This window comes from Mauremys mutica, chromosome 4 (assembly GCF_020497125.1).
Source record: "Mauremys mutica isolate MM-2020 ecotype Southern chromosome 4, ASM2049712v1, whole genome shotgun sequence".
In the NCBI taxonomy this organism is placed as follows: Eukaryota; Metazoa; Chordata; order Testudines; family Geoemydidae; genus Mauremys; species Mauremys mutica.
The window spans coordinates 73,296,043-73,321,906 of NC_059075.1; the positions used below are offsets into that span (position 1 = coordinate 73,296,043).

The 25,864-nt window shown below is 44.6% G+C and overlaps 1 protein-coding gene across 3 annotated transcripts in view; it reads left to right on the forward strand.

Annotated features, from left to right (window-relative positions):
• The window catches only part of PHF21A (PHD finger protein 21A), a 294,983-nt gene that overhangs the window by 58,056 nt on the left and 211,063 nt on the right, over positions 1 to 25,864 (forward strand). For all 3 annotated transcript variants that reach the window (XM_045015878.1, XM_045015879.1, XM_045015877.1), the window contains exon 2: positions 7,507 to 7,550. The gene's annotated coding sequence lies outside the window, so the exon portion shown is untranslated. The remainder of the gene's footprint in view (positions 1 to 7,506; positions 7,551 to 25,864) is intronic.

Consider the following 25,864-nt stretch of genomic DNA (forward strand, 5'->3'; position numbering starts at 1 on the left):
AATCACAAATTTAATTAAAGCATTATTTTTTTAATGAGTGTTGTCAGCATGGAAGCATGTCCTCTGGAATGGTGGCCAAAGCATGAAGGGACATACAAATGTTTAGCATATCTGGCACGTAAATACCTTGCAATGCCAGCTACAGAAGTCCCATGTGAATGCCTGTTCTCGTTTTCTGGTGACATTGAAAATGAGAAGTGGGCAGCATTATCTCCCGTAAATGTAAACAATGTTTTTTGTCTTAGTGGTTGGCTGAACAAGGAGAGGGACTGAGTGGACTTGTAGATTCTAAAGTTGTACATTTTGTTTTTGAATGCAGTTATGTAACCAAAAAAAAATGTACATTTGTAAGTTACATTTTCATGATAGAGGTTGCACTACAGTACTTGTATGAGGTGAATTGAAAAATACAATTTCTTTTGTTTATCATTTTTAAAGTGCAAATATTTGTAATAAAAAAGAATAATAGAAAGTGAGTAGTGTACACTTTGTATTCTGTGTTCTAACTGAAATCAATATACTTGAAAATGTAGAAAAACATCAAAAACATTGAATTTCAATTGATATTCTATTTAATAATGCGATTAATGCAGCAATTGCGATTAATTATTTTTATTGTAATTAGTTTTTTTAATTTATCATGTGAGTTAACTGCAATTAATCAACAGCCCTAATTAGGACTATTAAAAGCTTTGTTTTTATTGACAATTGTTCAACTCAAACAATTGGAAGAAATTCTTTAACTTAAAGATTTCTGTTTAGCGGTAGTGCCAACTTCATGTGCTCAACAGTCAAGAATCAGGCCCCAAAAACCATGATACTGGCCTAAACATTATAAAATTAAAAAAAAATTGGAGGTTTAATTTGCCTTTTGGTTTTTGATCTTATTGGGTCTCGTTTTCAAGTGCGCCCTCACGTTTCTCTGCAAACATGAAGCTTTTTTTTTTTTAAATGAAAGTGGAGATTCTGACAAACACATGGCTCCAGAAGCAGAGGCTTTCAGAAAAATTTCAAATATTTTGAGACTTGACATTGCTTGTTTAGGGATGCAGTTCATATCTCTGGGTCCTTCAAGGGAAATCTAGACTTCTTTTCCCACTCACTTTATAAACAAACAAAGCAAAACTCTCAACTTTTCATGCCTTTGTTATAGGAGGAACAGTACTGACTCTTATATTTAGGTTGCCTGATATTTGAATATATTATTATTATTTTATTATTATTTTGTAAAGCACTCTAATGCCTCCATGGTTTGCAGCAAGGTTTTACATTGGGGGAGGGGGAAGGGGAGGAAATAGGCCTGGAGTCATAGAGGTGCTTTGAACTCAAAAAAATCTGATTAGATAGGGCAAAAGATGAGCTGTCTAAAATCACCATTACAGCTGCTTGTCACAGAATTACATATCTCTAGGAAATGACTTGCTAAACAACTATGTAAAAAAGAATGTTCATGTTAAGACTGCAAAGTCCAGTACCCAAAAATTAAGAAATGCCAGAATTAAGTTTGCCTATAAAAATCTTACTTCTGTCTTCTTGTGCATATACATTTATAATAGTCTTTAATTACATGGTCATATGTATTAGAATTAGGAGTCAGTATGTCCTAAATCCTAATCCTGGCTCTGCTCAGTCTGTGGTCTTGAGCAAGTTACATTGCCTTTTAGTTTTGGTTGTTTTCCCATTTGTAAAGTAGGGCAGTTATATCTATGTATGGGCACTGGGAGGCTTTTGGGGACAGACAACTGTTCTCACGGGATGGGCTCCACCTAAGTAGGGAAGGAAGTAGACTTCTAGGAGGGAGGCTGGCTCATCTGATTAAAAGAGCTTTAAACTAGACACTGGGGGGAGACGGTTGGGAGAGGCCCTGGTGCACTCCACGCCAAATTTATACATTGGGAGTGAGAACAAGAAGATAACAACAGATATAGCCAGAGGGGGACGGTTAGGTGTAAGGAAGAGGGGGGGGACAGATACTAGATCGACAGGTCATACTGGTAGTACTGTGTCCCTACCGAGCGGGGTGAGAAGAGTGAGAGGAGCCCAACAGCAAAAGGTAGGATGTTTGTTCACCAATGCGAGAAGCTTAGGTAATAAAATGGAGGAACTGGAGCCCCTGGTCCGAGAATTGAAACCGGATATCGTAGGAATAACCGAAACATGGTGGAACGATAGCCATGACTGGAGTACAGGTATGGAAGGGTATGTGCTGTTTAGAAAAGACCGATGCAAAGGTAAAGGTGGGGGAGTAGCATTGTATATCAATAATGAGGTGAAATGTAATGAAATAACTAGCAATGCAATGGTTAATACGGAGTCTGTGTGGGCAATGGTCACATTAGGGAAGAAAACTACCAGAGCCTCACCCGGGATAGTGATTGGGGTGTGCTATAGACCGCCAGGATCTAGCTTGGAGACGGATAGAGAGCTCTTTAATGTTTTTAAGGAGGTAAACACTAATAGGAACTGCTTGATCATGGGAGACTTTAACTTCCCAGATATAGATTGGGAAACAAATGCTAGTAATAACAATAGGGCTCAGCTTTTCCTAGACGTGATAGCTGATGAATTCCTCCATCAAGTGGTTGCTGAACCGACGAGGGGGGATGCCATTTTAGATCTGATTTTGGTGAGTAATGAGGACCTTGTTGAGGAAATAGTTGTAGGGGACAACCTTGGCTCGAGTGATCACGAGCTAATTCGTTTCAAAATTAATGAGAGGATAATCAATATTGCATCTGAGACTAGGGTTTACGATTTCAAAAGGGCTAACTTTACTAAATTAAGACAACTAGTTAGGGAAGTGGACTGGACCAACATATTTAGGAATCTAAAGGTAGATGACGCCTGGGGTTACTTCAGGTTGAAATTGCAGGAGATGTCAGAGGCATGTATCCCGAGAAAGGGAAAACGGCTCGTAGGTAGCAGTTTTAGACCGAGCTGGATGACCAAGCGTCTTAGAGGGGTCATTAAGAAAAAACAGAAAGCGTACCGGGAGTGGAAAATGGGAGGGATCAGCAAAGAAACCTACCTTATTGAGGTCAGAGGGTGTAGGGATGCAGTGAGAAAGGCAAAGCGACGGGTGGAGATGGACCTAGCGAAGGGGATTAAAACCAATAGCAAAAGGTTTTTTAGCCATATAAATAGGAAGAAAACCAAGAAGGAAGAAGTGGGACCGCTTAAAACTTTAAACGGAGTGGAGATTAGGGATAATCTTGGAATGGCACAATATCTGAATGATTATTTTGCCACGGTCTTTAATGAGGCTAATGAAGGGCTAAGGAATAGTGATAGAGGGACCGATGGGAATGGAGATATGGGGGTAGACATTACGGTACCTGAGGTGGAGGCTAAACTTGAACAGCTTAACGGAAGTAAATCGGGGGGCCCGGATAATCTTCATCCTAGAATATTAAGGGAATTGGCGAGTGATATTGCTAGCCCGTTAGCGATGATTTTTAATAAATCTCTAAATTCGGGGATTGTACCGTTGGACTGGAGATTAGCTAATGTAGTTCCTATATTCAAGAAGGGGAAAAAAAGTGACCCGGGTAACTACAGGCCTGTTAGTTTAACATCTGTAGTATGCAAAGTAATGGAAAAAATTTTGAAAGAGAGAGTGGTTAAGGAGCAGGAGGCCGATGACAACTGGGATAGATTACAGCATGGATTTACGAAAGGTAGATCGTGCCAAACCAATCTGATCTCCTTCTTTGAGAAAGTAACAGATTTTTTAGACAAGGGAAATGCGGTGGATCTAATATATCTGGATTTCAGTAAGGCGTTTGATACGGTACCGCATGAGGAATTATTGGTTAAATTGGAAAAGATGGGGATCGAAATGAAAATCCAGAGGTGGATAAGGAGTTGGTTAAAGGGGAGACTGCAGAGGGTAGTACTGAAAGGGGAACTGTCGGGTTGGAGGGGGGTTACCAGTGGAGTTCCTCAAGGTTTGGTTTTGGGTCCTATTTTATTCAATCTATTTATTGCTGACCTGGGAACCAAGAGTAGGAGTGGGCTGATAAAGTTTGCGGACGACACCAAGTTGGGAGGTATTGCCAATTCAGAGAAGGATCGGGATATCCTCCAGGGAGATTTGGATGACCTTGTAAACTGGAGTATTAGTAACAGGATGAAATTCAATAGTGAGAAGTGTAAGGTTATGCATTTAGGGATGACTAACAAGAATTTTAGTTATAAGCTAGGGACGCACCAGTTGGAAGTAACGGAGGAGGAGAAGGACCTGGGAGTCCTGGTTGATCGTAGGATGACTATGAGTAGGCAATGTGATGTGGCCGTTAAAAAAGCTAATGCGGTCTTGGGTTGCATTAGGCGGGGTATTTCTAGTAGGGATAAGGAAGTGCTAGTCCCGTTATATAAGGCGTTGGTGAGACCTCATTTGGAGTATTGTGTGCAGTTTTGGTCTCCCATGTTTAAGAAGGATGAGTTAAAACTGGAACGGGTACAAAGAAGGGCCACTAGAATGATCCGAGGAATGGAAGGCCTGTCGTATGACAGGAGACTTGAGGAGCTCGGTTTGTTTTCCTTAACCAAAAGAAGGATAAGGGGAGATATGATTGCACTCTTTAAATATATCAGAGGGATAAATACCAGGGAAGGAGAGGAATTATTTCAGCTCAGTGCTAATGTAGACACGAGGACAAACGGATATAAATTGTCAGTCAGGAAATTTAGGCTTGAAATTAGACGAAGGTTTCTAACCATCAGGGGAGTGCAATACTGGAACAGCCTACCGAGGGAAACAGTAGGGGCGAAGGACCTCCATGACTTTAAGATTAAGCTAGATAAGTTTATGGAGGAGATGGTATAATAGGATAACGGGCTTAGTCAATAGGTCAATTAAGTGCCAAACTGGTACTTAATTGGGTCAAATTGGGTCAATAATATGATATTCTTAACCTCTTTCAGAGGGTATGGCTGGAGAGTCTTGCCCGCATGCTCGGGGTTCAGCTGACCGCCATATTTGGGGTCGGGAAGGAATTTTCCTCCAGGGCAGATTGGCAGTGTCCCTGGAGGTTTTTCGCCTTCCTCCGAAGCATGGGGCAGGGGTCGCTTGCTAAAAGAGTGGGTAGATCGGCTAATGTGGCCTGCATCTTGCAGGAGGTCAGACTAGATGATCATAATGGTCCCTTCTGATCTTGAATTCTATGATTCTATGATACCTACCACACAGGAGTATTATGAGGATTGTTTAGGTAATATCTGTATATAAAAGACTATAAAAACAATAAGTACTCTGAAAAATTGAATCGTACATGTCTTAAGTTGAGAGCCCATTTACTTGGGCACTCAATGTTATTGGAGACTCTTGCAAATTTTGGCTTTAATGTCTGTGTGCCTCAGTTCCCTGTTTGTGGTAAATCTCTTACTTCACAGGGTTGTTGCAGAGAAAAAAATCATAACGTTTTTTAAAATCAGGATTTTCTATGGTGCTCATCTCCATACTATCTGTGAGAAAACTAATAATTCTTTACTCACTGCAGGGCTTGGTTGGTATTCAGTAAATAACGCCTGGGGCTGCACAAATGATGAGGGTATAAAGAAATATTGAACAGATGCCTCATTCTCTAAGTGCCAACCATCCTCTGCACTGAATGAGGCAGAGTTCCTGTGGGAAAAATAGTATGTGATCATGTAATTAAATACTGCATCATAATGTATATATGCACACAAGGGCAGAATTAAGGTTGCAGAGGCAGTCTTAATTCTGGCATTTCATAACGCTTGAGTGCTTGACTTTTCAAATGTTAATGTTCTTTTAACATTTTTTAAATGTAATATATTACGTGAAGCAGCAAAGGTACAAGCCTGTTTTACCACCTCTTTAGGTCCTATTTAAGTGACTTGTCCAAGGCACACAGCAAGTCACAGAGCCTGAATTAGAACTCTGGAGTTTGTGATTCACAGTCCTTTGAGTCCATGGGTTCTCAGGATTACAACCTTACAGAAAAGTGTCTGGGTTGAAACTATTCTGACTTTTCCATATTACTAGACTGGAAGGGGGCGGGGTTTTGATTTGATGGAATTGGGGTCCCAGAATGGAGGACAATCACAGCCTTGGTCATGCTCTGTCTCTAAAAATGGGTGATTCCTTCTTTAAAATAGAGAAAAATAAAATTGTTTTCTTGAACTTTCTACAAATGAATGTTGATTTTTTTTTCTTAATGAAAATTGAGACTTGATCACTCTAAGGTCGTAGTTGTAGATGTATTGTGAAAGCGTCTTTGCTTAGCTTTCCAGAGCCACAGCCTTTTATAGCACTCAGATATAGACACAACCTTAGTATGTTGTTGCTGAAAGGAGACGTGTTTGTGGTGATTAAATGACCTCATTGTGTGGGCTTTAGAGCCTATGAAGGGGGAAAAATGCAATCAAGTGTGGGGTTTGAATGGTTGAGAAACCACTATAATTTGTCAATTAAGGCTGATCTCTAAATAGCTGTCAGTGATCTGGATATTTCAGACCTTGCACTGCTTACATCCAAAATACTGATGTATAGGTTGCTTTGTGTACCCTTATGCAGAAATCAGCTGCTCAAAAAAACTCCACCTCATCAACATTTAGAAATTGTTATAACTTTCCTCAGAACTTAAATAAATAAATAAATAATTGACCCAAGTGCCATACTAAGGAAAAAATTGGTTCTAAACACACAATCTAAAAATTCTGACACTAAGTGGATCTGCATATTCACTACTTAACAGTAGGCATTAAATTTCCTGTACAGATTCTTCCCCAGGTCTGTAAATAGATTAGCAAGTGCAGTCTGTCTCTTGCATTTGTATTGAATCCCATTGACTTTGATGTGAGTGCACATGATCACAAGTCTGCACCAATGCATCTAGTTGTAGGATAGAGACCCAGAGCCTGAGCTCTGCAGTGGGATATCATTGATCACATTTTAGGATCAGCGCCTAAGATAAGGTTTGTATTAACACCCAGATTTTTCTAGCAAAGTTGTAAAATGTGTGTGGATTTTTAGTCTGTGACAAAGTTGGCTGAGCCTAAATACAAATGAGAATGCACTTGTAACCATCATAGTAAATATCTTGGAGTGGAGTTATTATAATCAAGTTGTGGATGGGGTAAGGCCCTAAACACAGTTTGGCCCAAGCTTTGCTATAATTAATTTTGTTACATAGACATGCAAGAAAAAGTGATGGTCAGTTGATTTTTTTCCTTTGTTTTAAAATTTCCATTCCAGTATTGGCAAAAGAAGACCCTCACATCACTGCTTGCACTTCAATCTGGTTTACAGTAACTGGGAAATAATAGAATTATAAGCACTCTCAGTTCTTCCCTTGCTATATCAAACTATATCAAACTCTTTTTTTTCGCCCTTCTCAGATCAATTTCATATTTGTCTGCTACATCTTTTAAAAAAAATAAATCATTTGGAGATATACTCCCCCCCCCAAAAAAATTCTTTTTGTTCCAAACTCAAATTAAATGTTATCTGATGATTCTCTTGTTTTTGTTTTGTTGTAGGGGGGGCTAGAGAGCTGAAGGGGAAAATCTGTTTTCCAGAACTGGTAAGTACCTTTTGCTAGACAAGTAATAATTCAGAATGTACAATATACTTTTATTAAGAGCTAGCATCCATAAATGAAGCAAGAAGTGTTGATGTTTGACTGAAACCAAAATCCTGCCCAGTTTTGCATACAGGAACAATGTTAAAAAACTGACTGAAACTTAGATGTTGCTAACTAAGGTCCCAATCCTGCAAGTGAAATACTTGTTTGTGTGCAAGGATCACTGTGCAGTTTGAAGGATTGGGGCCTAGAATTCCAGTAGTTTTACAGGTCCAGTAGGCTCCTGATTTAGGTAACTTGTTAAAATGTAAAGACATGAATGCTTAAAATGATTGTCAGGATCCTGGGTGAAGGTAAGTGGGACTGGTGGCAGGAGTTTGGGATCTCAGAACTGAATCCAGGGTTCAGAGCCAGTATGAGGGTCAAGAATCAAGCCCAGAGTCAGAACCAGACAGTCAGGAATTGGGCTGAGGCTTAGTTCCAGGTATTGGGATCTGTTTTGGAGTTCCAGGGGGTTGATCAGGAGTCAAAATCCAAGTCAGAGCCAAGGTTAGTCCCAGGAATTCAGGAACAGAGAAGCAGGCAATCATGGCAGCTAGGTAAGGTTCCACATAATTTCCTAGACACTTCCTGGTACATGCCGTGGCTTTATATAGGTTCAGGGGCCCAATCAGAGATCATTAAGACCACTGTCAGATCATTTGAGGAGGAACTTCCTGTGGTGTGCTGTCTCAGCAGATTGTGGGTCTCAGGGAGGGACTAGGTTCTTCGAATGATAGTCCCTATGCGTATTCCACATGTGGGTACGCATGTGCACCATATGCTAGAGTCCGGAAATTTTTCAAAGTAGTGTCTGTTGGCCCTCACATGCGTAGTAGCTACCCTCGTGCTTCCGACTGAAGGTATAAGAAGCAGTGCAGGTTGACACCTTTCCAGTTCCTTCTTACTGCAGCGATGGCCTCAGTTGGAATTGTGCCTTCCTTCACTTGGTTCTATAACCTATAAATAAAACATTTGTAGATAGTTATATTCTTAGATTTGTAGGTGATAGTTAAAGTTTATAGTATAGAGTGTTTTTTTTTCCCTCCAGTTGGGGAACCTCTCCCTGACTCTGGGATTATGCCCAGAGTCTGCTCAAGAATTGAGTTTCCTGCCTTCGACCCTTCTCCATCAGTAACAAACATCAGCAGTGCCTGTACAGTCTGGCTGAGGTGCATATTTCTGAAAAGTGCAGTATCTGTCGCTCCTTCCCACCCAGAACTTGAGCAACCTGGGAGCTTCATCTACAGAAGCACCTGATGAAGGCCCTGAGGCCCCTCTCCGATCTGGGCCAAGGAGACCACCCCCCCACATAGGTCAGCCTTAACTGACCAGCGGTGCCTTTCCAAGCACATTCCTTGGAGCAGGGTCCTAAACATATAAGCCCAAGGATTCTTCTTCAAGGACTCCACATGAGAGTAGAGTGCTCTCTCATGGACACAAAGATAGATCCCCATTGAGGAATGGTCATAAGAAACATGCTTCCTCCCTGAGCCTGTCCAGGTTGGGTGAGATGTTGCATATGGAACCTAAGGAACTGGCTCTGATGGAGACCCCCAGATCAAAGGGCAAGATACATAAAAAGAAATACCTTCTAATTCCATTGGTCATCTTGGTACCGAAGCCTAAGGATAGACTGGTTCCATCTATGAGTGCTAGTCCGGATCGATAGTCAGTACCACCTCATCTATCTAAAGACTGTTTAGTTGCTGCAGATGTACTGGATCTGTCAGATTTAACTGTGGGAATCCCTTGGACACCAAGGTGTCCCGAGACTTGTACAACAACAGAGGATGTATTCCTCCCTTATTCATAGTCTCCATTTCTTTCTGGCCCGGTCCCCCTGATGGGGATGATCTGACTCTGCTGGAGGAGTCAACATCACTGTCCAAGGAACTGTCTCACCTCCAATCATTTGGCTGGAGTGCCCTGGTACTGACAGCACCACTGCACCGATTGAGTAGTTCTCTCACTTGGATGAATCTGAGGAGATGGCTGCACTGGTATCTCCGTGGATGCTGTTAAGCTCCAATAGACAATTGAGGAGTTATGCTTGCCATTCCACTTGGTATGACCTTCAAACCTCTCCATCCCCAGGGACAGCTGGTACCAATGTCTTTGGGGGTCCCCGCGACCTATAGATCCCTCTTTCTGGCCTTATTGTGGGTCTGTGGGATCCTTATGACAGGTGTTTGGACCCCTCTGAAGAGTCGTACCACTCCTCTCCCTCTCACCAGTCAGTGTATGAGGAGGAGGAGATTGAACCATATCCACAGGTACCGAAGGGTGCCTCTTCATCATCCCTGGACAAGGTGGTCACTCCTTCTCTGCCGGATGACCACCTCCAATACCAGGAGCTGCCACAAAGAGTTCCCCGTAACCTACAGATCCTATTAGAGGAGGTCCAGGACTCTCATCACCAACATATTACAGCCTCGGGGACCAAATAAGGTGGCCCTGCCTATTAATGAAACCATACTGGGACCAACTGGAGTGGTATGGCACACTCCATCAGCCTGTGCCCCTACATCAAAAAGAGCTGAGAGGCAATACTTTGTTCCTGGCAAAGGAGCCGAATTATTATGTTCTCATCCTGCCCCTAACTTGCTGGTGGTTCAGGCAGCTCTCGTAAGGGCTAGGTCATACTATCAAAAGACCACCCTGGCAGATAAAGGTTCTAAGGGACTGAAGCTCCTGGGGAGGAAGGTGTTAGCAACATGAAATTGCAGGCCTGTAGAAAACTACCAAGCATTGTTAACAAAATGCAACTTTAATATCTATTCCAGGCTTGCAGTTTTCACAGGACCATCTCCCTTTTGATGAGTTGGATCTCTTCAGTGATAAAACGGACGAGTCCCTGCACTTGCTAAAAGACTTGAGATTGTCTCTGTATTCCCCTAGGATTTATACATTGGCCTCCAGGAGGAAACACCAGAGGCAATCTTATAGACCAAGGCCGCCGCCACCTCATGCAATTTATCAGCTGAGCCTTTGTGCAAACACCAAAAGATTCAGAGGCCTCGCTTCTTGGCCCCCTCTACTGCTCAGCCTCTACTCTTTCTCTCTTAATCACCAGCCAAGAGCCACGTTTGACATATTGGTCGAGACCCATGTACTGTCACTTATGCCAACCCCCCTGTCATCTTTGAGGGCTGTCTTACACTCTTTGCCCACAACTGGAACAAGATCACTATGGACAGCTGTGTTCTGGAGATTATCCGCCAAGAACACTCTGTAGCATTTCTCTCCTTCCCATCTCAGAAACCCGCTGCCCAATCCCCCTTTGGGGACCTCTCTCATGAGGTAATTTTTCAGTGGGAAGCAGAATCCCTTTTACACCGAGGGGCAATAGAGTGCTTCCCACTTCATTGCCGTTGGAGGGGGTTCTTCTATACCCTCCATCTTTTTGAGGGATTAGGAAATATGAAAAGACCCATCCCACACTTTCAGCAACTCAACCTTCTTATTTGAAAGTTGAAATTCTGGATGATTATGCTGGCATCTATAATATCCTCCCTTCAGGAAGTGATGTGGTTTGTGGCTCTTGACATAAAGGGTGCGTATTTCCATGTGGACATTCACCCATCACACAAGAAGTTCCTGCATTTTGTGGTAGGCCAGGAATACTTGGAGTTTTGAGTCCTCCCCTTTGGCTGGCTATGGCACCCAGAGTATTTACAAAGGTTTTCTCTGTAGTAGCAGCCCAGATGAAATGCCAGGACCATACGGTGTTCCCATATGTGGACAATTGGCTCCTGGTAGGCTGATCTTGTCAGAAGGTGAGGTGCATGACAGGCATACAACTTCTAACAGCCCTAGTCATGTGGATAAATGAAGAAAAGTCTGTTTTGTTACCCATAAGGTCAATAAACTTTATAGGGGCAAGGTTGGATTCAGTTTCTGTGAAAGTGTTCCTTCGCTCAGAAAGGTTTCATGCAATGGGCAACCTGATTTCACACATCACCCACAGATCACAAGCTACAGTGCACAAGTGCCTCTCACAGTTTGGCCACATGCACCTACGTGACTCCTTTCTCCAGACTCCACTTGCGGTGCTTGTAGACTTGGCTTCATTCAATCTATCGACAACCAAGGACCAAATCAACTCCAGGTTGCTCCTGCCAGAGTTGTTACCTCCTTAACTTGGTGGTTGAATCCAGAAAAGTTCATGGTGGGAGTTCCCTTCAGCCCTCCCACCCCCAGGGCCACCATTATGACCGACATCTCTCTTCTGGGATGGGGTGCTCACCTGGACAACCACACTGCTCATGGCATCTGGACTCCATTAGAGGCCAGGCTGCATATAAACTTATTGGAACTGAGAGAGATCCATCTTTTTTGCAAGCCTTCCTTCTGCTTATATGCTTACTCCATATACAGATAATATTGGACAATATAATTGCAATGGTCTATATAAAGCGCGCGTGTACACACACACACACACACACACACACACACACACACACACACACAGCAAGAGAGAGAAAAAGAAAAAAAATCTCATCCCCTCTGCCAGGAAGAGGTCAGACTTTGGAACTGGTGCATCAGGAACCACATCACAATACCAGGAATGTGCATTGCCTTATCAACAACACCCTGGCAGACAAACAGAAGCTTTGTGATAGGCCAGAAGTGGGAAGTTCACGACACAGTCGTAAGTGAGATATTTACACAGTGGAGTACTCAGTTATGACCTCTTTGTGTCCCAAATGAACAGACAGCTCCCCCTATGTTGCTCAAGGGAAGTCATGAGTTGCGACTCCCAAGGTGATGCTCTGCTCATGTCCTGGATGAATGGCTGCAGATATGTCTTTCGTCCCATTCTCCTGTTTCTGCAGCTCATAGGCAGGATACACTGCGACAAAGCCAGCATCATTCTCCGAGCACCCCACTGTCCCAGACAGTTCTGGTTCATGGAACTTCTAATAATGTCTGCCTGCCCAGCAGTCAGGATCCACCTCTTCCCAGATCTCCTAATCCACAACTGAGGGAAGACCAAGTATCCCAGTCTGGGTGAAGTCCACCTCACTTCCTGGTTTTTGGATGGGTGTTGGAAATAGAACTCTCATGTTCAGCCCCTGTTCAGGTGATCCTTAACGAGAGTAGAAAAGCGTATTCTAGAACCTGCTATCAGGCCAAGTGAAGACTTTTTTTGGCCTAGACCTGACTAAACCAACATTCTCCAGATACTGTAAGCATCCTGGTTGTTCTAGACTATCTCCTATTCCTGAAGACTTCACGTGTCTCCGTTAGTTCGCTAAGAGTACATGTAACAACGATTAGTGCCTTCCTACCTCTGGTGGACAGATGCTCCATTTTTACTCACAAAGCTACAGTATGATTCATGAAAGGCTTGACCAGGACCTTACCACCAGTATTTAAATCTGCCTCAGTGACACCTTCATCCGTGTCCTAGCCAAGCTCACTAGTGCACCTTTTGGACCCGTGGTGAATTGTACCATGGCCCACATGTTTGTGAAGGTGGCATTTATAGTAGCTATCACCTCAGCGAGCTCAGTGCCATCATGATGGCTCCTCTTTATACAGTGTTGCACAAGAAAAGGTTTCTCTTCAGCTATGCCCCAAGTTCCCCCCCAAGATGGTTTCTGAGTTCCATATCAAATGATACACTTGTATTTTTCCCAAAAACCTAGGCTTCCTCTGGAGATAAGAGACTTCATTCCCTCAATGTCCAGCATGGTCTGGCATTCTACCTGCAAAGAACCAAGCTCATTAGGAAATCACTGAGACTCTATCTCCATAGCAAGATATCACGGGGGCAAGCCATATCCTTCCAGAGGATTTCTAAGTGGGTCTCAGGAGGCGTCTTAGAGTGATGCAAGATAGCAAACATTCCTCCCTCTGGAGGTGTTGCAGCTCACTCCACATAAGCACAAGCTCCCTCCATGGCATTCCTATCAGATGTTTTGCTGCAGGACACCAGCAGAGCAGCCATTTGGAGTTTGATGCACACATTTGCGATTCACTACGCTCTAGTTTATGCCTCAGCTGTGGATGCAGCAGTGGGATCAGTAGAATTGTAAGGATTTTTGCTACCGGCTTTCTTGAACTTGCCTCCAGCCTGAACCCTGCTTGTCAGTCACCCAAATGTGGAATACACATAGGGACCATCACTTGAAGAAGTAGTGGAGGTTACTTACTGTAACTGGAGGTTCTTCAAGATGTTTGGTACCAACTGTATTCCACTACCTGCCCTCCATTCTGTCTGCTTCAGATTTTGTTGGATTTGCAGTGAGAAGAGGAACTGGAGAGGTGTTGACCCATGCTGCCTCTTATATCCTAGGTCAGGAGCATGAGGAGCACTACTGTGCATGTGCGTGCCATTGGACACTGCTTTGAAGAATTTCTGGACTTGAGAGTATGATGCACATGTGTATTCACTTGTGGAATATGGATAGGGACCACACATGTGAAAGAACCTCTAGTTCCAGTAAGTAATCTCCACTTTCAGCAGCTGTCAGATGGCAGTGTGAGGATGTGGGTTTCCTGGGAGCCCTGCAGGCCTGGGTTCATGTTCCACCATCCTTTTGCGAAGTGTCCTGAATATTAAGAATTGAAATGTACAAAAGTAATGAAACATAAAAAGTAAGGTTTCTTCAGCAAAGTTAACTCTGTCCCCTTGCATATAGCTTTTGTGTTCTACTAGGATTAAAAAATTAATCACGATGAATCACAGTTTTAATTGCACAGATTTAATTCTAATCACAATATTAGAATACCATTTATTTAAATATTTTGGGCTTTTTTCCCCTATATTTTCAAATATAGGATCAGGGCTGGGGGCTCTCGGTGCAGGGCTTTACCCCTCCCCGCACTCCTGCCTAGGAAATGGCGAGTGGGGGCTGGCCTCAGCCCCCTCTCGCCACTGACTGAGAAGCAGAGGGCTGAGGCTTCAGCTCACATTGCTGATGCCTCCTGCTGCTCCCACAGGTATGCGATTAACATGTTAATTTTGCTTTCAGTTAATCACAGACATTAACTGCAATTAATTTATTGCCCTAATTGCCACTTAATATGATGTTAAATGTATGCTTTTAAAATATAGTTTATTGACAACATAGTTGGATTAAAGTTGCACTGAGATCTTTAATTTTGAAGCTTTCTAACTTTTGTGTATTTGTTAGAGAAGAAAAACAGGTGCTAGTGCGTTTATGTAACTTCTATAACAGTATAATAAGTGTGTCATTCAATCTAGCTATTAATATTCATATTTTATATATAAATATATGCACTAACTTAACCACATTTGCCTGTTTGTCTGATTGTAGCAAGGTCTTGAAGTCACTAAATATCAATGAAGGATTATTCTTATTTGTGAAGAATCTATTCCAGCAAGAAATTGCACTGTGAACTACCGCCTCCAAAAGCAGAAACCTATTAAGCTAATGGCAAATCTGCTTCTTCAGTCAGCAGCATTCCTAGTTGAGGCTTGGTAGGAACAGTCTGATATACAAAAGATCTATATTCCACAGTCATCTTTTTTTTGCATTGGTGATTACCAGCTGAAGTACAGAGTAAGCCATTTCTCCTTTCCTTTTTAAAAAACACATGAGATTAAACACATTCAGGCCAACACAATCCTGCTCTTTCAAGTGTCAGTCCACTGCCTGTCTAATTGCAACTGTAATTTAGGGTTTGATCATGTTATCATTGAAGTCGAGAGAAAAACACCATAGACATCAGTGGAAACAGGATTGGGCCCTTATAAATCCAAAAAAGCATTTATACATCTGCAATATCACTTTTAAAGTTTTTAATGTCCAGTTTATTTTTATAAATCTCTGCACCTGCACAGATGACATAAAAAAGCTAATGAGTTATCTTCTAGGAAAAAAGATGGTGAACAGCACTCATCCTTTTATTTCTTTTAGATATTAATTTAAGTTCAAGTTCATTAAAAGTTGTAATAGACTTGCAAAATGTGCTTGAAAATTTACCGGCCCAGATACAATCTACTCATCCCTTTACCATGTTGTTAATGAAAATACTTGTGATATTTAACCCACCTGTTCCCGATAGGTCTAAGACTTGTAGGTGTTCATTGCTCTCCTTTCTCTACATTGGTAGCACCTAGTAGAAGTGATCTCATTCAAAATAAGACTTTTTGGAGTATTGCATGTAGTTGCATGCTTAAAGTTCTGACCGTGACTGTCTGACAGTGAGTTACTCCTCCCTACAGGAAAGGAAACTGTCAGTTCTTCTTCGAGAGCTGATCCCTGTGGGGACATGCTCTGTATGCTCAGGCCCAGAAATTCTTCAATAGCCATGCCAGCTCATCTGAAGCTGTGCCTCCTAGTGCTGCCCTCTGAGGGCATAAACACCGGTACGGACCGACTGACCCCCATTTCTTTTTCTGTCACCCATGGTTGGGGATGGAACCTCCTGTGTCCATTTCTTTTCTTTGGTGTGCATCTTAGTTGAGTCTGTAAATACTATAAAAAGTATTCCTTGTTAGTTAGCAAAGTTTAGTGCTTGTTAGTTGGGGTTGGGGTGGGGGTCTTCTCTTTCTAGTTTTCCCTTTTTCTTCAGTGCATCAATTATGCCCAAGTGCCAAGGCTTGCCTGACATGCCCCTTGGTTTTCCTAGTGAGCATCTTCATGAAATTTGTGCTGCCTCAGGGAATCACATGTCTCCCTCAAAGTGCAGTATCTGCCATGCCTTTCCTCCATGTATCAGACAAGCTTGTGATTTCAGGCTCCACAAGCACCTTGTGGCACTTTCCACAGGCCCTGTTAAGATCTAGGACCCTCTCCCATTCTGCTTCCTCTCATCCAGAACCACCAGGCAGCACATTGCTGGTTTTTGGTACTGGTGGTTTTCAGTTCTCCTCCAAACACAAGAACTCCGTGAAGCAGACATGAGACGGACCATGGCAAACTTTCCCACAAGAAGAGGGACAAATCCCCGCATAAGTCCTCCAAAAATATGCCTGCTTTTCCCCTTTCCCTGGCAGCACCAGAGATCTGTATCCTGGAATGAATGCACCTGAAGCTTGTACAGCAAAGAAGACATTGATGGTATCAGGAAGTCTCAGTGCCCAAACCTGCACATGGACAGACCATCAACAACTCCCGTGCCTCATATAGATAGGAGGGACTGGTCTCTCCTTCTCCAACAGTACTGACCATGCACAGACCTTCTGTCTCTAAGACAGCATTGATGGCCCTGACAAAGCCCAGGACCCTGGACAGTTCACCTCAGGCAGGTCCTTGATAGCCAAATCCTCCAGGAATGCATATCTATGGAGACCTGGAGTTCCTGATTTTCACAGAACCGAAACTGTTGCAGGAGGTTCCTGCTCCATCAGTCTACCCAATATTCACCGGTACCAAGCGTTAGCCAGGAACTGGAGGCTCAGGCTCGGTTTCTTTCCTACCTACTGCTCCTGCTTCTGATCAGATGGAATCAAATTCCATGGTACCCCAACAATGAAACATGAGGAGGCCTCTTCATTGGACAGATATGATCTGGTACCGACTGGCCCTCCAGTTAGCTGATTGGAGGACTAACAGTCCAGGCAAGGCTTCCAGATAAACTCTACCTCCCTGCCCTTGTTAACAGCAATTCTGGCCCAGGGACCAATGGTGCCCACCATGGGGGCCACCTCTGTTCCATAATAGTCCATTGCATCGACCTTCCTGGAGCCCCTGGAATATCCTTCCAGGCATCTGAATATGAGGATCCTGAGTTCTGCACCCAGGAATGGTCACCACCAAGCAAAGAAGCACAGTCTTTATAGTAGCAGTTGGAGTACCAACAGTACTAGTGGTACTCACTGCTTCATCTGGAAAGGACAAAATCACCAGCCTCTCCCTCTTCTCCAGACAATTTTAAGCAGTACTAGGACCTTCGAAGGATTGCAGACACTCTCTCCAGAGTCTTTTGGAGGAGGTCTAGGATTTAACTCACAAGCTCCTAGACATACTTCAGCCTATGGATCCATCTAAAGTAGAACTCCCAATTAATGAGGCCATCACAGAACTTGCCAGAGTAGTCTGGCAAACACCTGTGTCCTGTGCCCTGCCCCAAGAGTGGGCTGAGAAACATTGATTAAACTAGCTAGAGACATAAAGGGTAACAAGAAAACATTTTACAAATACATTAGAAGCAAGAGGACGATCAAGGACAAGGGTAGGCCCAATGCTCATTTTGGGGGCGGGGGGGGGGAACACAATAACAGAAAATGTGTAAATGGCAGAAGTTGCTAAATGACTTTTTTTTATTTCAGTTTTCACCACAAAGGATAGTGGCAATTGGTCATCTAACATAGTGAATGCCTATGAAAAATGAGTTAGGATCTGAGGCTAAAAATAGGGAAAGAACAAGTTAAAAATTACTTAGACAAGTTAGATATCTTCAAGGTGGCAGGGCTTAATGAAATACAACCTAGAATACTCAAGGAGCTGGATGACTGAGATATCTGAGCCATTAGCAATTCTCTTCTAAAACTCCTGGATGACGGGAGAGAATTAACTTCAGTACCTGGAAAGATAATGGAGCAAATAATAAAGCAATCAGTTTGCAAACACCTAGAAGATAATAAAGTGATAAGTAAAAGTCAACATGGATTTGCCAACCACAGATTCATGTCAAACCAACCCAATAGCTTTTTTTGACAGGATAACAAGCCTGGTGGATAGGAGAGAAGCGGTAGACGTGGTATATCTTGACCTTAATAAGGCTTTTGATTCTGTCTTTCATGACAGACAATATAGACAGCTGTAGCGGCACAGGAGCCAGCAAACACAGCTGTAAATAGGGGAGATTGAGTGGGAGTTTGCAAGGGGAGTTTGAGGAGAAGATTAAGAGAGCCAGGCAGAGGAACAGACAGGCTAGTGAAGGGAGTGTGTGATGGTCTGGCAGTGTTTTGGTGCTTGTTGGGGGTTTGTGGTGTTGTGGGTGGTTTGGTTTGGTTTGGTTTATCTTTCCCGGACTAACAGGACTTAAGTGAGAAGGCTATGACAGGTACAGCGGCAGCAATGGTAATGACCCAAGCTGTGGAAGACACAATGAAGATTACTGGATGTGGAAGCTGCGGCAAGTACGTGATCTTGGAGGGTGTAACTGAAAAGAGTTTCGTCTGCATGAAGTGCCGCCTGATAGAGCTGACGGAAGAAAAGATCCGAGGACTGGAGATGCAGGTGGAAACTGGTTGAGTTTAGAAGGGGGTTCGAGCGGATGATGGAGCAAAGACATGAGGAGACTGAAGGGAAAAGCTCAGATTAGCAGATGGAAACAGGACCAAAGAACTCTCAGGGGAGACTACTGGGTGAGGAAAGTGGACAGTGGAAGTATGTGACTAAGAGAACCAGGCAGAGGAAAAGTCAGGCTAGTGAAGGAGAAATAGAGCTCAGGAACGGGTTTGCGGAGTTGGAAAATGAAGAATAAGTTTATGGAAGGGATGGTATGATGGGATAGCCTAATTTTGGCAATTAGTTGATCTTTGACTATTAGCGGTAAATATACCCAATGGCCTGTGATGGGACATTAGATAGGATGGGATCTGAGTTAATACAGTTCATAGGGGTGGACCTGAACTCAGGTATATTGAGTTACTTGGGACTGGTTTCGAGTCATGAGTGGTCTCATCAGCTAGCTTTGTCTCAGCCCTCATGCTACAATCCAGTCTTGCCACATTCTATTAGACCACATGGCAACATGCATCTGTGTCACCCTGTTCGTACAAATGCATACACAATGTCTTCAAGTATGGTTATGGACAGTTTATACCCTGAACAGGGACTCCTTGGCCAAGGTCTCTTGTCCATGGGATGTGCTGACAATGCTCAGCTGATGGAAAAACAAAGACACAGTATATGTGAGGGTCCCTTTTGTTCCAGCACCACCTCAAAGACACTTACCACAGACACCTCCCTACTGGGATGCGTTGTGCCTCTCAAAGACCAGACATCCCAAGCATCCTGGTCCCTGCAGGAATCCAGGCTTATGACAGGTTCTTTAAGTATGCAAGAGATTCCTGCCCATCATTTGATCTACACACGACCAGGTCAGGTCAGGTCAGACAGTATATGACTACTGTCTACTCTATAAACAAGCAGGGAGGAGCAAGATTTCCCCCCTTCCCACTTTGCAGAAAAGGGATCCTCCTCTGGAACCTGGTGCACTGGATCACTTTCTCAGCCATTCACATATTGGACTAATGAATTCACTGGCGGACAGCCTCAGCAAGTACTTTCACAGAGACCATGAGTGGGAATTGCACCCATCAGTAGCATAGTGTGTCTTCTGGCAATGGGGAGTCCTGTCTTGGTACCTCTTTACAACACAGCACAACAAAAAACGCCTGGCTTACTGTCTCCAGACAGCCCAAAGTCTCAACTCTGGAGCAGATACCTCCTTGGTGCAGAGGTCAGAACCTCTGATGTATGTCTTCCCACTTCCAGTCCCACTGCTTGCTCAGATACTCCAGAAGATCAAACTCAACAAAACAACAGTGATCCTCATAACTCCCTGGTAGGCAAGGCAATTCTGGTTCACCACCATATCACAATTAGCCTCTTGCCTATGCATCCAGCTTCAGCCAGTCCATAACAAGGGTAAGGTGACCCCAATCTAGTTGTCATACTGTCCTGCAGTAGCCCAAGAGCGTGAGTACCAATCTCAGGGTAGACTGTTAAGAACCAGGACACAACCCCCAAATTGGTTGTAAGATCTATACTTAAATTTAATCAAGTAATTATCTTGCCTAAACAAGGAATTCACTTGCAAGACCCATCTTCATGGGGGGAGGGCTGGGGTGGAGGGGAAAGCGCAAAACAGTCTTGTCCTCTTTAGTGTTCCGCTCTAGTCAGTCCGGTGTCAATGGGCTTTCTTGTCAGACAGGACATAACACATTCTGTTGGAAACTAGCATTTTTTTCTTCGAGTGCTTGCTCACGTAGATTTCATTCTTTGTGTGTTCGCGCCCGTTGGTGCGCGAGGTCGTCGGAGATTTTTGTCTTAGCGGTATCTGTAGGGTTGGCAGTGGCATCCCCTTGAGTGCTGCGCTCATGTGCTGGTATGTCAGGTGCTCCCAATCCTACACCCTCTCAATGCCTTCTTACCACCCATGGTGGTTAGTTGGAGTGCATTTCCTTGCATTGCAAGGGCTAGAGGTTTTCATCTTACTGACTTTGAGCCTTAGGGCCTTGTAAATATTTTGTTTATAGTAGTTTAGTGTTCAGTAGTTGTTAAGTGTAGTTAGCAGTTAGAGTCTCAGCAGGAACTTCGCTCCAGGTGGGGCATGCCCCAGTCTCCAGGATTTAAACCATGTGTGGACTGCAGCTGGCCTATAAGTGACCCCCATAGCAGCTGCCTCAAGTGCCTGGGGGAGTTACACGTTAGAGATAAGTGCCGAATTTGTAAAAACTTTCTGCACCGCACGCAGAAGGAGTGGGATATTCGGTTACAGGCTCGCTTCATGGAGTCTGCCCTTCATCTGGCTTATGTGCTGTCCCATCAGGACTTACTGAGTACCTCGGCCTCTTTGCACAGTGCACTCCTGGTGCCAGGCTCTGCCCAGCACCGTTCCCCATCACCGGTGCGCAAAAAGAAGGCTAGGAAGCATGGCTTCCTGGCACCAGGCAAGAAAGGCCATGGGTAAGGCTGTGTGTGTCGGTCACGGAAGTTATGGAAGTCACGGATTATGTGGCTTTCCGTGACCTCTGTGATTTCTGTACTAGCTAGTGCTGGCTCAGGGACTGCCCAAGCTGAGCAGCCCCTGGGCCAGCAGCAGCAGTTTGGGTGTGTGGGAGGGGACTGATGGGCACGGGGGGGCTTACTTTGGGTGAGGGCTCCCCAGCTCCCACTGGCATAGGCGGAGGAGGGGCCAGGGGGCTCTGCGTGTTGCCCGCAACTCCCATTGGCTGGAGTTCCTGGCCAATGGAAGCTGTCCCTGAGGAGTCAGCATTTGTGGCAGGAACAATGATTGGAGCTCCCCCCTGCCTGGAGCTGCAGGGACACGCGGAGCCTGGTAGGGAGCCTGCAAGCCGCACCAATCCCCTCCCCCCCAGCACCAGCAACATGGCCTGGCTGCGTGCCATGGCTGGCCTGCCCCCTAGACCACCACCTCCTGAGCACCCATGGCTCTCCCTCCACCCCCAAGTTTTATTTAGGGGTATATTGTAAAAGTCATGGACAGGTCACAGGCCGTGAATTTTTGTTTACTGCTCGTGACTTGTCCGTGACTTTTACTAAAAATACCCATGACTAAAACATAGCTTTAGCCATGGGTCATTGGGCAAGGGACCCACTTCGGGCTGCCTGGCCACTCTGGAGCTGCGCGCTTGTGCCTCTCTGGTCGGGGCCCTTAGCCCCTTAAAATGTCCATCACCGACTCCTGGGAGCGGCATGGGACCTAAAACCCAACAGCACCAATGCCTTCACAAGCTCCTCCGGCACATGCCGATGCAGCATGTGCCTCAGAAACCATTAAAGGCTCTGCATGAGGGCAAGCCAGCTGCTAAGACCCCTCAGGGCAGTGGAGTGCTGCCAATCCTCTGAGACAAAGCAGTGCTCTGCACCACAGATCACTGATGTTGCAGCCCAGAACCTCTGGGGCTTGCCCTCAGGCACTGGCACCATGCTTGCGGTCTCCGCTGTCCTGACGTGGATTGCCTAGAGGAAGACGCCAGTCTCCGTACTACCAGTACTGTTCACCTTCCCGCCAGTCATCCTCTCGGTGCAGGTCATGGTCACCTGCCTTGTGGGAGTGCTCCGATGACGATGGCTCCACTGTGGTCACTGAAAGAGGGATTCTTCTGACACAGAAGCTCAGTTCAGCGCCTCACCTAGACTGCACCAGTGCAAATGGGCACCCGAGGCTGTGTCAACATCGATGGCACCTGTGATGGATTGGATCACAGAAACCCCTTTGGGAACTGCCAGCTGATGTGCCAAGACTACTTCTGCCCCTGCTTTCCTTGCCAGCTTGTGACTCCAGCACCCCGTCTTGCTGAGCCAGACATGCTAGTCTGCTCCAACACAGACCCAGGGTCTGAACCACATGCCACAAAGCTGCAGACTTAACTGAAAGCAGCTTACAGAAGTGTTCCTGTCTTTGATACTCCGTTGCCCAACTCCCAAAGGGGTCTAAACCCCAGATAAATCTGTTTTACCCTGTGTAAAGCTTATGCAGCTTTTAGTGGCCCTCCCATGCAGGCTGCCGCTCCGACCGGACCTCCTCTCCCAGGAAGGAGGATGTCTCCTCCACCCCAACCTGGCTGCGCTCCACTTGACAGCATGGGCTGCTCCGTGGCTGAATGAGGAGGAGGGGAGGTGTTCGGAGGGGGTTAGACAAGTCCTGCTCGACAGCAGGAAACCATCCACATGTCGAACCTACCTGGCCAAATGGTATCGGTTCTCCATGTGGGCAAGGGAGAGGGGTTCTTCCCCCCCCTTCTCCGCGTCTATTCAGCTCATCCTCAATTACCTCCTGTCCCTTAGGACCCAAGGCCCGACGCTCTCCTCGGTCAGGGTGCACCTGGCGGTCATTTCGACTTTCCACCTCCCGGTGCAGGGCCACTCAGTGTTTTCACACCACATCACCTCTCGGTTCCTCAAAGGGCTGGATCGGGCATTCCCTTACGCTAGACCCCCAGTCCCGCTCTGGGACCTGAACCTAGTTCTCTCCCGCCTCACAGGGCCTCCATTTGAGCCCTTAGCCACTTGTTCTTGGTTCCACTTATCGTATAAAGTGGTGTTCCTGGTAGCTTTCACCTCAACCCACTGGGTCTCAGCGCTTAGGCCCTGACCTCCGAACCCCCGTATATGGTCTTCCATAGGGATAAGGTCCAGCTCCGCCCGCACCCTGCTTTTCTGCCGAAGGTAGTCTTGGCTTTTCACATGGATCAGGACATCTTCCTCCCAGTCCTCTGTCCTAAGCCCCATGCCTCTAATGAGGAGCGACGCCTGCACGTGCTAGATGTGCGTACAGCGCTGGCCTTTTACTTAGACCGAACCAGGCTGTTCCATAAATCCCCTCAGCTTTTCATTGCTTATGCCAAGCGCATGGGGGGTGACCAGTATCCACCCTGCGGATCTCCTGCTGGATCACCTTGTGCATACGCACTTGTTATGACCTGGCAGGAATTCCCCCGCCTCCTATAGTGAAGGCTCACTCGACGAGAGCTCAGGCCTCGTCCGCTGCCTACATGGCTCACGTCCCTATTCAGGACATCTGCAGGGCTGCTACATGGTCCTCTGTCCATAACTTCTCATCATACTATGCGATCGTCTCCCAAACGCAGGATGACGCCGGGTTTGGTATGGCGGTGCTCTGCCCCGGTAACCTTTAAACTCCTACCCGCCTCCATCAGGTATAGCTCGGAGTCACCTACTGTGGAATACATATGAGCAGTCACTCGAAGAAGAAAGAACAGTTACCTGTTTTGTAACTGGCATTCTTTGAAATGTGTTGCTCAGGTGTATTCCACATCCCGCCCTCCTTCCCCTCTGTCAGAGTTGTCTGGCAAGAAGGAACTGAGGGTGGGGAGAGTGCGCAGCACCTCTTATAGCGCGATATAGAGGTGCCACCTCAGGGGTCGCAGCGGAGCTCCCCCACTACGGGTACTGCTAAGGGAAAAACTTCTGGCACCGGTGCACGTGGTGAGCATACACACCTACTGTAGAATACACCTGAGCAACACATCTCGAAGAACGCCAGTTACGGAACAGGTAACTGTCCTTTCTTAAACCTTGGGTTGAGTGCTGTATCTATTCTTAGAAATCTCGCCTAGGAACCTTCTTTATGTTTTGTCAAATCTGTTGTGAAAGTGTTCTTAAAACGAACATATGGTGGGTCATCATCTGAGACTGTTATAACATGAAATATATGGCAGAATGTGTGTAAAACAGGAGACATACAATTTTCCCTCAAGGAGTTCAGTCACAAATTTAATTAACACGTTTTTTTAATGAGCATTATCAGCATGGAAGCATGTCCTCTGGAATGGTGGGCGAAGTATGAAGGGGCATTGAATGTTTAGCATATCTGACACGTAAATACCTTGTAACACTGGCTACAAGAGTGCCATGCGAATGCCTGTTCTCACTTTCAAGTGACATTGTAAATAAGAAGCAGTCAGCAGTATCTCCCACCAATGTAAACAAATTTGTTTGTCTTAGCGATTGGCTGAACAAGAAGTAGGACTGAGTGGACTTGTAGGCTTTAAAGTTTTACATGGTTTTGTTTGTGAGTGCAATTATGTAACAAAAGAAATCTACATTTGTAAATTACACTTTCACGATAAAGAGATTGCACTACAGTACTTGTATGAGGTGAATTGAAAAATTATTTTGTATCATTTTTATAGTGCCAAATATAATAAATAATAATGTAACATGAGCACTGTACACTTTGTATTCTGTGTTGTAATAGAAATCAGTATATTTGAATATTTAGGAAAACATTAAAATATTTAATAAATTTCAATTAATTAAATTAATAATAGGAGATATACCAATCTCCTAGAACTGGAAGGGACCTTGAAAGGTCATTGAGTCCAGCCCCCTGCCTTCACTAGCAGGACCAATTTTTGTCCCAGATCCTTAAGTGGCCCCCTCAAGGATTGAACTCACAACCCTGGCTTTAGCAGGCCAATGCTGAAACCACTGAGCTATCCCACTCCCCCAATTAATATTCTATTGTTTAACAGTGCAATTAATCACAATTTATTATTTAATCACCGTTTATTTTTTTGAGTTAATTGCATGAGTTAACTGCGGTTAATTGATAGCCCTATATGTAAGTATTATTTTTATTACTAATAATGCAAAGCATTTATTTTGTGTAACATTTTATATGTATTTTTAACTATATTTTAAAAAAAGAATTGGGAACTTCTTCAGGGATCCTCATTCCATTTCTTCGAGAAAAGAATAATAGTGCTATCTGACAAATACAGCAGCTAGGCTGGAAGAATGGTTCAAGAGTTAAAAAGTGGCAGTTTTAAACTGCTTTCTGTGGGTCTGGCTGACCTTTTCAGGACTGGTTTGTGCCCTTAGCTACTTCTGATTATTTTTTCTTCTCTTTATAAAATAGGCTGCTTAACACTCACAGTTTAGCTTTGGCATTGAAAGGACTGTTGGGCCAAAATCAGTTCTTTTGAAAGTGTAACTGGGGTTGTGAGATGAGGGAGAAAGTCAAGAGTTTAGTGAACTTAAGAGGAAGAAAGGTTAGAGAAAGATGTTAATTTTCCTTGCTAGTTTCTCTTGCCCTGTGAGGTGAATGTTGGGCTTACCTAGAGCTCCTTTTAT